The sequence below is a fragment of the Triturus cristatus genome, chromosome 5_2 (genome assembly GCF_964204655.1).
Source record: "Triturus cristatus chromosome 5_2, aTriCri1.1, whole genome shotgun sequence".
NCBI classification, from domain to species: Eukaryota; Metazoa; Chordata; class Amphibia; order Caudata; family Salamandridae; genus Triturus; species Triturus cristatus.
The window spans coordinates 91,975,133-91,988,434 of NC_140588.1; positions in this window are offsets into that span (position 1 = coordinate 91,975,133).

Genomic DNA, 13,302 nt, shown 5'->3' on the forward strand with positions numbered 1-13,302 from the left:
TTCCTCATGTTGAATAACTACTTTTTAAAGCCTCTATGTGACCAAAATTGCCATTTTTACAGACTTTTTCTCCTACTAGAAGCTTCTATTTCGACCAATTTCAGGCATTAAAATGACTCTAAACACACTTATTTTAGTTCCAAAAGTGATAATTCATATGCAATAGTCATTTACAGTCAAAAAATAAAACATTAAAAAATTACCATTTCTGATCATCTGGAGAAATTTCGACAGGTCGCGGGTCATCGTTTTTCATCAGAAAATGGATTTTTTGGACTTTAGAAAAAATTGATTCAAAACGTCATTTGGATTGTGCCTCATGTTGAATAACTACTTTTTAAAACCTCAATGTGACCAAAATTGCCATTTTTACAGACTTTTTCTCCTACTAGAAGCTTCTATTTCGACCAATTTCAGGCATTAAAATGACTCTAAACACACTTATTTTAGTTCCAAAAGTGATAATTCACATGCGATAGTCATTTACAGTCAAAAAATTAAACATTAAAAAATTACCATTTCTGACCATCTGGAGAAATTTCGACAGGTCGCGGGTCATCGTTTTTCATCAGAAAATGGATTTTTTGGACTTTAGAAAAATTGATTAAAAATGTCATTTGGATTGTTCCTCATGTTGAATAACTACTTTTTAAAGCCTCTATGTGACCAAAATTGCCATTTTTACAGACTTTTTCTCCTACTAGAAGCTTCTATTTCGACCAACTTCAGGCATTAAAATGACTCTAAACACACTTATTTTAGTTCCACAAGTGATAATTCACTTGCAATAGTCATTTACAGTCAAAAAATTAAACATTAAAAAATTTCCATTTCTGACCATCTGGAGAAATTTCGACAGGTCGCGGGTCATCGTTTTCTCATCAGAAAATGGATTTTTTGGACTTTAGAAAAATTGATTAAAAATGTCATTTGGATTGTTCCTCATGTTGAATAACTACTTTTTAAAGCCTCTATGTGACCAAAATTGCCATTTTTACAGACTTTTTCTCCTACTAGAAGCTTCTATTTCGACCAATTTCAGGCATTAAAATGACTCTAAACACACTTATTTTAGTTCCAAAAGTGATAATTCATATGCAATAGTCATTTACAGTCAAAAAATAAAACATTAAAAAATTACCATTTCTGATCATCTGGAGAAATTTCGACAGGTCGCGGGTCATCGTTTTTCATCAGAAAATGGATTTTTTGGACTTTAGAAAAAATTGATTCAAAACGTCATTTGGATTGTGCCTCATGTTGAATAACTACTTTTTAAAACCTCAATGTGACCAAAATTGCCATTTTTACAGACTTTTTCTCCTACTAGAAGCTTCTATTTCGACCAATTTCAGGCATTAAAATGACTCTAAACACACTTATTTTAGTTCCAAAAGTGATAATTCACATGCGATAGTCATTTACAGTCAAAAAATTAAACATTAAAAAATTACCATTTCTGACCATCTGGAGAAATTTCGACAGGTCGCGGGTCATCGTTTTTCATCAGAAAATGGATTTTTTGGACTTTAGAAAAATTGATTAAAAATGTCATTTGGATTGTTCCTCATGTTGAATAACTACTTTTTAAAGCCTCTATGTGACCAAAATTGCCATTTTTACAGACTTTTTCTCCTACTAGAAGCTTCTATTTCGACCAACTTCAGGCATTAAAATGACTCTAAACACACTTATTTTAGTTCCACAAGTGATAATTCACTTGCAATAGTCATTTACAGTCAAAAAATTAAACATTAAAAAATTTCCATTTCTGACCATCTGGAGAAATTTCGACAGGTCGCGGGTCATCGTTTTCTCATCAGAAAATGGATTTTTTGGACTTTAGAAAAATTGATTCAAAATGTCATTTGGATTGTGCCTCATGTTGAATAACTACTTTTTAAAGCCTCAATGTGACCAAAATTGCCATTTTTACAGACTTTTTCTCCTACTAGAAGCTTCTATTTCGAACAATTTCAGGCATTTAAATGACTCTAAACACACTTATTTTAGTTCCAAAAGTGATAATTCACATGCAATAGTCATTTACAGTCAAAAAATAAAACATTCAAAAATTACCATTTCTGACCATCTGGACAAATTTCGACAGGTCGCGGGTCATCGTTTTTCATCAGAAAATGGATTTTTTGGACTTTAGAAAAATTGATTCAAAATGTCATTTGGATTGTGCCTCATGTTGAATAACTACTTTTTAAAGCCTCAATGTGACCAAAATTGCCATTTTTACAGACTTTTTCTCCTACTAGAAGCTTCTATTTCGAACAATTTCAGGCATTAAAATGACTCTAAACACACTTATTTTAGTTCCAAAAGTGATAATTCACATGCAATAGTCATTTACAGTCAAAAAATAAAACATTCAAAAATTACCATTTCTGACCATCTGGAGAAATTTCGACAGGTCGCGGGTCATCGTTTTTCATCAGAAAATGGATTTTTTGGACTTTAGAAAAATTGATTCAAAATGTCATTTGGATTGTGCCTCATGTTGAATAACTACTTTTTAAAGCCTCAATGTGACCAAAATTGCCATTTTTACAGACTTTTTCTCCTACTAGAAGCTTCTATTTCGACCAACTTCAGGCATTAAAATGACTCTAAACACACTTATTTTAGTTCCACAATTGATAATTCACTTGCAATAGTCATTTACAGTCAAAAAATTAAACATTAAAAAATGTCCATTTCTGACCATCTGGAGAAATTTCGACAGGTCAGGGTTTATCGTTTTTCATCAGAAAATGGATTTTTTGGACTTTAGAAAAATTGATTCAAAATATCATTTGGATTGTGCCTCATGTTGAATAACTACTTTTTAAAGCCTCAATGTGACCAAAATTACCATTTTTACAGACTTTTTCTCCTACTAGAAGCTTCTATTTCGACCAATTTCAGGCATTAAAATGACTCTAAACACACTTATTTTAGTTCCAAAAGTGATAATTCATATGCAATAGTCATTTACAGTCAAAAAAATTAAACATTAAAAAATTACCATTTCTGACCATCTGGAGAAAGTTCAACAGGTCACGGGTCATCGTTTTTCATCAGAAAATTGATTTTTGGACTTTAGAAAAAATGATTCAAAATGTCATTTGAATTGTGCCTCATGTTGAATAACTACTTTTTAAAGCCTCGATGTGACCAAAATTGCCATTTTTACAGACTTTTTCTCCTACTAGAAGCTTCTATTTCGACCAATTTCAGGCATTAAAATGACTCTAAACACACTTATTTTAGTTCCAAAAGTGATAATTCACATGCGATAGTCATTTACAGTCAAAAAATTAAACATTAAAAAATTACCATTTCTGACCATCTGGAGAAATTTCGACAGGTCGCGGGTCATCGTTTTTCATCAGAAAATGGATTTTTTGGACTTTAGAAAAAATTGATTCAAAACGTCATTTGGATTGTGCCTCATGTTGAATAACTACTTTTTAAAACCTCAATGTGACCAAAATTGCCATTTTTACAGACTTTTTCTCCTACTAGAAGCTTCTATTTCGACCAATTTCAGGCATTAAAATGACTCTAAACACACTTATTTTAGTTCCAAAAGTGATAATTCACATGCGATAGTCATTTACAGTCAAAAAATTAAACATTAAAAAATTACCATTTCTGACCATCTGGAGAAATTTCGACAGGTCGCGGGTCATCGTTTTTCATCAGAAAATGGATTTTTTGGACTTTAGAAAAATTGATTAAAAATGTCATTTGGATTGTTCCTCATGTTGAATAACTACTTTTTAAAGCCTCTATGTGACCAAAATTGCCATTTTTACAGACTTTTTCTCCTACTAGAAGCTTCTATTTCGACCAACTTCAGGCATTAAAATGACTCTAAACACACTTATTTTAGTTCCACAAGTGATAATTCACTTGCAATAGTCATTTACAGTCAAAAAATTAAACATTAAAAAATTTCCATTTCTGACCATCTGGAGAAATTTCGACAGGTCGCGGGTCATCGTTTTCTCATCAGAAAATGGATTTTTTGGACTTTAGAAAAATTGATTCAAAATGTCATTTGGATTGTGCCTCATGTTGAATAACTACTTTTTAAAGCCTCAATGTGACCAAAATTGCCATTTTTACAGACTTTTTCTCCTACTAGAAGCTTCTATTTCGACCAATTTCAGGCATTAAAATGACTCTAAACACACTTATTTTAGTTCCAAAAGTGATAATTCACATGCGATAGTCATTTACAGTCAAAAAATTAAACATTAAAAAATTACCATTTCTGACCATCTGGAGAAATTTCGACAGGTCGCGGGTCATCGTTTTTCATAAGAAAATGGATTTTTTGGACTTTAGAAAAATTGATTAAAAATGTCATTTGGATTGTTCCTCATGTTGAATAACTACTTTTTAAAGCCTCAATGTGACCAAAATTGCCATTTTTACAGACTTTTTCTCCTACTAGAAGCTTCTATTTCGACCAATTTCAGGCATTAAAATGACTCTAAACACACTTATTTTAGTTCCAAAAGTGATAATTCACATGCGATAGTCATTTACAGTCAAAAAATTAAACATTAAAAAATTACCATTTCTGACCATCTGGAGAAATTTCGACAGGTCGCGGGTCATCGTTTTTCATCAGAAAATGGATTTTTTGGACTTTAGAAAAATTGATTAAAAATGTCATTTGGATTGTTCCTCATGTTGAATAACTACTTTTTAAAGCCTCTATGTGACCAAAATTGCCATTTTTACAGACTTTTTCTCCTACTAGAAGCTTCTATTTCGACCACTTTCAGGCATTAAAATGACTCTAAACACACTTATTTTAGTTCCAAAAGTGATAATTCATATGCAATAGTCATTTACAGTCAAAAAATAAAACATTAAAAAATTACCATTTCTGATCATCTGGAGAAATTTCGACAGGTCGCGGGTCATCGTTTTTCATCAGAAAATGGATTTTTTGGACTTTAGAAAAAATTGATTCAAAACGTCATTTGGATTGTGCCTCATGTTGAATAACTACTTTTTAAAACCTCAATGTGACCAAAATTGCCATTTTTACAGACTTTTTCTCCTACTAGAAGCTTCTATTTCGACCAATTTCAGGCATTAAAATGACTCTAAACACACTTATTTTAGTTCCAAAAGTGATAATTCACATGCGATAGTCATTTACAGTCAAAAAATTAAACATTAAAAAATTACCATTTCTGACCATCTGGAGAAATTTCGACAGGTCGCGGGTCATCGTTTTTCATCAGAAAATGGATTTTTTGGACTTTAGAAAAATTGATTAAAAATGTCATTTGGATTGTTCCTCATGTTGAATAACTACTTTTTAAAGCCTCTATGTGACCAAAATTGCCATTTTTACAGACTTTTTCTCCTACTAGAAGCTTCTATTTCGACCAACTTCAGGCATTAAAATGACTCTAAACACACTTATTTTAGTTCCACAAGTGATAATTCACTTGCAATAGTCATTTACAGTCAAAAAATTAAACATTAAAAAATTTCCATTTCTGACCATCTGGAGAAATTTCGACAGGTCGCGGGTCATCGTTTTCTCATCAGAAAATGGATTTTTTGGACTTTAGAAAAATTGATTCAAAATGTCATTTGGATTGTGCCTCATGTTGAATAACTACTTTTTAAAGCCTCAATGTGACCAAAATTGCCATTTTTACAGACTTTTTCTCCTACTAGAAGCTTCTATTTCGAACAATTTCAGGCATTTAAATGACTCTAAACACACTTATTTTAGTTCCAAAAGTGATAATTCACATGCAATAGTCATTTACAGTCAAAAAATAAAACATTCAAAAATTACCATTTCTGACCATCTGGACAAATTTCGACAGGTCGCGGGTCATCATTTTTCATCAGAAAATGGATTTTTTGGACTTTAGAAAAATTGATTCAAAATGTCATTTGGATTGTGCCTCATGTTGAATAACTACTTTTTAAAGCCTCAATGTGACCAAAATTGCCATTTTTACAGACTTTTTCTCCTACTAGAAGCTTCTATTTCGAACAATTTCAGGCATTAAAATGACTCTAAACACACTTATTTTAGTTCCAAAAGTGATAATTCACATGCAATAGTCATTTACAGTCAAAAAATAAAACATTCAAAAATTACCATTTCTGACCATCTGGAGAAATTTCGACAGGTCGCGGGTCATCGTTTTTCATCAGAAAATGGATTTTTTGGACTTTAGAAAAATTGATTCAAAATGTCATTTGGATTGTGCCTCATGTTGAATAACTACTTTTTAAAGCCTCAATGTGACCAAAATTGCCATTTTTACAGACTTTTTCTCCTACTAGAAGCTTCTATTTCGACCAACTTCAGGCATTAAAATGACTCTAAACACACTTATTTTAGTTCCACAATTGATAATTCACTTGCAATAGTCATTTACAGTCAAAAAATTAAACATTAAAAAATGTCCATTTCTGACCATCTGGAGAAATTTCGACAGGTCAGGGTTTATCGTTTTTCATCAGAAAATGGATTTTTTGGACTTTAGAAAAATTGATTCAAAATATCATTTGGATTGTGCCTCATGTTGAATAACTACTTTTTAAAGCCTCAATGTGACCAAAATTACCATTTTTACAGACTTTTTCTCCTACTAGAAGCTTCTATTTCGACCAATTTCAGGCATTAAAATGACTCTAAACACACTTATTTTAGTTCCAAAAGTGATAATTCATATGCAATAGTCATTTACAGTCAAAAAAATTAAACATTAAAAAATTACCATTTCTGACCATCTGGAGAAAGTTCAACAGGTCACGGGTCATCGTTTTTCATCAGAAAATTGATTTTTGGACTTTAGAAAAAATGATTCAAAATGTCATTTGAATTGTGCCTCATGTTGAATAACTACTTTTTAAAGCCTCGATGTGACCAAAATTGCCATTTTTACAGACTTTTTCTCCTACTAGAAGCTTCTATTTCGACCAATTTCAGGCATTAAAATGACTCTAAACACACTTATTTTAGTTCCAAAAGTGATAATTCACATGCGATAGTCATTTACAGTCAAAAAATTAAACATTAAAAAATTACCATTTCTGACCATCTGGAGAAATTTCGACAGGTCGCGGGTCATCGTTTTTCATCAGAAAATGGATTTTTTGGACTTTAGAAAAAATTGATTCAAAACGTCATTTGGATTGTGCCTCATGTTGAATAACTACTTTTTAAAACCTCAATGTGACCAAAATTGCCATTTTTACAGACTTTTTCTCCTACTAGAAGCTTCTATTTCGACCAATTTCAGGCATTAAAATGACTCTAAACACACTTATTTTAGTTCCAAAAGTGATAATTCACATGCGATAGTCATTTACAGTCAAAAAATTAAACATTAAAAAATTACCATTTCTGACCATCTGGAGAAATTTCGACAGGTCGCGGGTCATCGTTTTTCATCAGAAAATGGATTTTTTGGACTTTAGAAAAATTGATTAAAAATGTCATTTGGATTGTTCCTCATGTTGAATAACTACTTTTTAAAGCCTCTATGTGACCAAAATTGCCATTTTTACAGACTTTTTCTCCTACTAGAAGCTTCTATTTCGACCAACTTCAGGCATTAAAATGACTCTAAACACACTTATTTTAGTTCCACAAGTGATAATTCACTTGCAATAGTCATTTACAGTCATAAAATTAAACATTAAAAAATTTCCATTTCTGACCATCTGGAGAAATTTCGACAGGTCGCGGGTCATCGTTTTCTCATCAGAAAATGGATTTTTTGGACTTTAGAAAAATTGATTCAAAATGTCATTTGGATTGTGTCTCATGTTGAATAACTACTTTTTAAAGCCTCAATGTGACCAAAATTGCCATTTTTACAGACTTTTTCTCCTACTAGAAGCTTCTATTTCGAACAATTTCAGGCATTTAAATGACTCTAAACACACTTATTTTAGTTCCAAAAGTGATAATTCACATGCAATAGTCATTTACAGTCAAAAAATAAAACATTCAAAAATTACCATTTCTGACCATCTGGAGAAATTTCGACAGGTCGCGGGTCATCGTTTTTCATCAGAAAATGGATTTTTTGGACTTTAGAAAAATTGATTCAAAATGTCATTTGGATTGTGCCTCATGTTGAATAACTACTTTTTAAAGCCTCAATGTGACCAAAATTGCCATTTTTACAGACTTTTTCTCCTACTAGAAGCTTCTATTTCGAACAATTTCAGGCATTAAAATGACTCTAAACACACTTATTTTAGTTCCAAAAGTGATAATTCACATGCAATAGTCATTTACAGTCAAAAAATAAAACATTCAAAAATTACCATTTCTGACCATCTGGAGAAATTTCGACAGGTCGCGGGTCATCGTTTTTCATCAGAAAATGGATTTTTTGGACTTTAGAAAAATTGATTCAAAATGTCATTTGGATTGTGCCTCATGTTGAATAACTACTTTTTAAAGCCTCAATGTGACCAAAATTGCCATTTTTACAGACTTTTTCTCCTACTAGAAGCTTCTATTTCGACCAATTTCAGGCATTAAAATGACTCTAAACACACTTATTTTAGTTCCAAAAGTGATAATTCACATGCGATAGTCATTTACAGTCAAAAAATTAAACATTAAAAAATTACCATTTCTGACCATCTGGAGAAATTTCGACAGGTCGCGGGTCATCGTTTTTCATAAGAAAATGGATTTTTTGGACTTTAGAAAAATTGATTAAAAATGTCATTTGGATTGTTCCTCATGTTGAATAACTACTTTTTAAAGCCTCAATGTGACCAAAATTGCCATTTTTACAGACTTTTTCTCCTACTAGAAGCTTCTATTTCGACCAATTTCAGGCATTAAAATGACTCTAAACACACTTATTTTAGTTCCAAAAGTGATAATTCATATGCAATAGTCATTTACAGTCAAAAAATAAAACATTAAAAAATTACCATTTCTGACCATCTGGAGAAATTTCGACAGGTCGCGGGTCATCGTTTTTCATCAGAAAATGGATTTTTTGGACTTTAGAAAAAATTGATTCAAAACGTCATTTGGATTGTGCCTCATGTTGAATAACTACTTTTTAAAACCTCAATGTGACCAAAATTGCCATTTTTACAGACTTTTTCTCCTACTAGAAGCTTCTATTTCGACCAACTTCAGGCATTAAAATGACTCTAAACACACTTATTTTAGTTCCACAAGTGATAATTCACTTGCAATAGTCATTTACAGTCAAAAAATTAAACATTAAAAAATTTCCATTTCTGACCATCTGGAGAAATTTCGACAGGTCGCGGGTCATCGTTTTCTCATCAGAAAATGGATTTTTTGGACTTTAGAAAAATTGATTCAAAATGTCATTTGGATTGTGCCTCATGTTGAATAACTACTTTTTAAAGCCTCAATGTGACCAAAATTGCCATTTTTACAGACTTTTTCTCCTACTAGAAGCTTCTATTTCGACCAATTTCAGGCATTAAAATGACTCTAAACACACTTATTTTAGTTCCAAAAGTGATAATTCACATGCGATAGTCATTTACAGTCAAAAAATTAAACATTAAAAAATTACCATTTCTGACCATCTGGAGAAATTTCGACAGGTCGCGGGTCATCGTTTTTCATCAGAAAATGGATTTTTTGGACTTTAGAAAAATTGATTCAAAATGTCATTTGGATTGTGCCTCATGTTGAATAACTACTTTTTAAAGCCTCAATGTGACCAAAATTGCCATTTTTACAGACTTTTTCTCCTACTAGAAGCTTCTATTTCGAACAATTTCAGGCATTAAAATGACTCTAAACACACTTATTTTAGTTCCAAAAGTGATAATTCACATGCAATAGTCATTTACAGTCAAAAAATAAAACATTCAAAAATTACCATTTCTGACCATCTGGAGAAATTTCGACAGGTCGCGGGTCATCGTTTTTCATCAGAAAATGGATTTTTTGGACTTTAGAAAAATTGATTCAAAATGTCATTTGGATTGTGCCTCATGTTGAATAACTACTTTTTAAAGCCTCAATGTGACCAAAATTGCCATTTTTACAGACTTTTTCTCCTACTAGAAGCTTCTATTTCGACCAACTTCAGGCATTAAAATGACTCTAAACACACTTATTTTAGTTCCACAATTGATAATTCACTTGCAATAGTCATTTACAGTCAAAAAATTAAACATTAAAAAATGTCCATTTCTGACCATCTGGAGAAATTTCGACAGGTCAGGGTTTATCGTTTTTCATCAGAAAATGGATTTTTTGGACTTTAGAAAAATTGATTCAAAATATCATTTGGATTGTGCCTCATGTTGAATAACTACTTTTTAAAGCCTCAATGTGACCAAAATTACCATTTTTACAGACTTTTTCTCCTACTAGAAGCTTCTATTTCAACCAATTTCAGGCATTAAAATGACTCTAAACACACTTATTTTAGTTCCAAAAGTGATAATTCATATGCAATAGTCATTTACAGTCAAAAAAATTAAACATTAAAAAATTACCATTTCTGACCATCTGGAGAAAGTTCAACAGGTCACGGGTCATCGTTTTTCATCAGAAAATTGATTTTTGGACTTTAGAAAAAATGATTCAAAATGTCATTTGAATTGTGCCTCATGTTGAATAACTACTTTTTAAAGCCTCGATGTGACCAAAATTGCCATTTTTACAGACTTTTTCTCCTACTAGAAGCTTCTATTTCGACCAATTTCAGGCATTAAAATGACTCTAAACACACTTATTTTAGTTCCAAAAGTGATAATTCACATGCGATAGTCATTTACAGTCAAAAAATTAAACATTAAAAAATTACCATTTCTGACCATCTGGAGAAATTTCGACAGGTCGCGGGTCATCGTTTTTCATAAGAAAATGGATTTTTTGGACTTTAGAAAAATTGATTAAAAATGTCATTTGGATTGTTCCTCATGTTGAATAACTACTTTTTAAAGCCTCAATGTGACCAAAATTGCCATTTTTACAGACTTTTTCTCCTACTAGAAGCTTCTATTTCGACCAATTTCAGGCATTAAAATGACTCTAAACACACTTATTTTAGTTCCAAAAGTGATAATTCATATGCAATAGTCATTTACAGTCAAAAAATAAAACATTAAATAATTACCATTTCTGACCATCTGGAGAAATTTTGACAGGTCGCGGGTCATCGTTTTTCATCAGAAAATGGATTTTTTGGACTTTAGAAAAAATTGATTCAAAACGTCATTTGGATTGTGCCTCATGTTGAATAACTACTTTTTAAAACCTCAATGTGACCAAAATTGCCATTTTTACAGACTTTTTCTCCTACTAGAAGCTTCTATTTCGACCAATTTCAGGCATTAAAATGACTCTAAACACACTTATTTTAGTTCCAAAAGTGATAATTCACATGCGATAGTCATTTACAGTCAAAAAATTAAACATTAAAAAATTACCATTTCTGACCATCTGGAGAAATTTCGACAGGTCGCGGGTCATCGTTTTTCATCAGAAAATGGATTTTTTGGACTTTAGAAAAATTGATTAAAAATGTCATTTGGATTGTTCCTCATGTTGAATAACTACTTTTTAAAGCCTCAATGTGACCAAAATTGCCATTTTTACAGACTTTTTCTCCTACTAGAAGCTTCTATTTCGACCAATTTCAGGCATTAAAATGACTCTAAACACACTTATTTTAGTTCCAAAAGTGATAATTCACATGCGATAGTCATTTACAGTCAAAAAATTAAACATTAAAAAATTACCATTTCTGACCATCTGGAGAAATTTCGACAGGTCGCGGGTCATCGTTTTTCATCAGAAAATGGATTTTTTGGACTTTAGAAAAATTGATTAAAAATGTCATTTGGATTGTTCCTCATGTTGAATAACTACTTTTTAAAGCCTCTATGTGACCAAAATTGCCATTTTTACAGACTTTTTCTCCTACTAGAAGCTTCTATTTCGACCAATTTCAGGCATTAAAATGACTCTAAACACACTTATTTTAGTTCCAAAAGTGATAATTCATATGCAATAGTCATTTACAGTCAAAAAATAAAACATTAAAAAATTACCATTTCTGATCATCTGGAGAAATTTCGACAGGTCGCGGGTCATCGTTTTTCATCAGAAAATGGATTTTTTGGACTTTAGAAAAAATTGATTCAAAACGTCATTTGGATTGTGCCTCATGTTGAATAACTACTTTTTAAAACCTCAATGTGACCAAAATTGCCATTTTTACAGACTTTTTCTCCTACTAGAAGCTTCTATTTCGACCAATTTCAGGCATTAAAATGACTCTAAACACACTTATTTTAGTTCCAAAAGTGATAATTCACATGCGATAGTCATTTACAGTCAAAAAATTAAACATTAAAAAATTACCATTTCTGACCATCTGGAGAAATTTCGACAGGTCGCGGGTCATCGTTTTTCATCAGAAAATGGATTTTTTGGACTTTAGAAAAATTGATTAAAAATGTCATTTGGATTGTTCCTCATGTTGAATAACTACTTTTTAAAGCCTCTATGTGACCAAAATTGCCATTTTTACAGACTTTTTCTCCTACTAGAAGCTTCTATTTCGACCAACTTCAGGCATTAAAATGACTCTAAACACACTTATTTTAGTTCCACAAGTGATAATTCACTTGCAATAGTCATTTACAGTCAAAAAATTAAACATTAAAAAATTTCCATTTCTGACCATCTGGAGAAATTTCGACAGGTCGCGGGTCATCGTTTTCTCATCAGAAAATGGATTTTTTGGACTTTAGAAAAATTGATTCAAAATGTCATTTGGATTGTGCCTCATGTTGAATAACTACTTTTTAAAGCCTCAATGTGACCAAAATTGCCATTTTTACAGACTTTTTCTCCTACTAGAAGCTTCTATTTCGAACAATTTCAGGCATTTAAATGACTCTAAACACACTTATTTTAGTTCCAAAAGTGATAATTCACATGCAATAGTCATTTACAGTCAAAAAATAAAACATTCAAAAATTACCATTTCTGACCATCTGGACAAATTTCGACAGGTCGCGGGTCATCGTTTTTCATCAGAAAATGGATTTTTTGGACTTTAGAAAAATTGATTCAAAATGTCATTTGGATTGTGCCTCATGTTGAATAACTACTTTTTAAAGCCTCAATGTGACCAAAATTGCCATTTTTACAGACTTTTTCTCCTACTAGAAGCTTCTATTTCGAACAATTTCAGGCATTAAAATGACTCTAAACACACTTATTTTAGTTCCAAAAGTGATAATTCACATGCAATAGTCATTTACAGTCAAAAA